The sequence below is a fragment of the Corvus brachyrhynchos genome, unplaced genomic scaffold, assembly GCF_000691975.1.
Source record: "Corvus brachyrhynchos isolate BGI_N302 unplaced genomic scaffold, ASM69197v1 scaffold178, whole genome shotgun sequence".
NCBI lineage: Eukaryota > Metazoa > Chordata > Aves > Passeriformes > Corvidae > Corvus > Corvus brachyrhynchos.
This window is the reverse complement of record NW_008239304.1, coordinates 1,091,853-1,092,096: the sequence shown is the minus strand read 5'-3', so window position 1 is coordinate 1,092,096 and position 244 is coordinate 1,091,853. Positions and strand designations below refer to the sequence as shown.

The following is a 244-nucleotide window of genomic DNA, read 5'->3' as shown; positions in this document are numbered from 1 at the left end:
GGCAGCGCACCGGGAACTGCCCGGCGGGACTCCCATCCTCCTCGCCGAGGCGCCGCAAGCAATTAAAATAAGAATTAAAATTCGGGGAGAAGGGGTGAAGTTGAGGCTGAACCCCAGTCCCCGCTCCTCAAGGGATGCCCTCCACGAACGGAACCAGCGGGAGCGGGTCGGGCGCGGCTGCCGGCTGGCAGGGTCGAAGGGCTGAACTTACGTCTCGGAATTTGTTCCACTGCCCGACCTCCTT

The 244-nt window shown here is 62.7% G+C and overlaps 1 protein-coding gene across 3 annotated transcripts in view; it reads right to left on the bottom strand.

The window, feature by feature from the left end:
* SPOCK3 (sparc/osteonectin, cwcv and kazal-like domains proteoglycan (testican) 3) overlaps positions 1-244 on the bottom strand; it is a 187,920-nt gene that overhangs the window by 171,050 nt on the left and 16,626 nt on the right. For 2 of the 3 annotated variants that reach the window (XM_017740643.1, XM_008638585.2), the window contains exon 1: positions 212-238. The exons of the other annotated variant lie outside the window; for it this stretch is intronic. The gene's annotated coding sequence lies outside the window, so the exon portion shown is untranslated. Of the gene's footprint in view, positions 1-211; positions 239-244 lie in introns of those variants that run through there. 3 annotated transcript variants of the gene reach the window in all.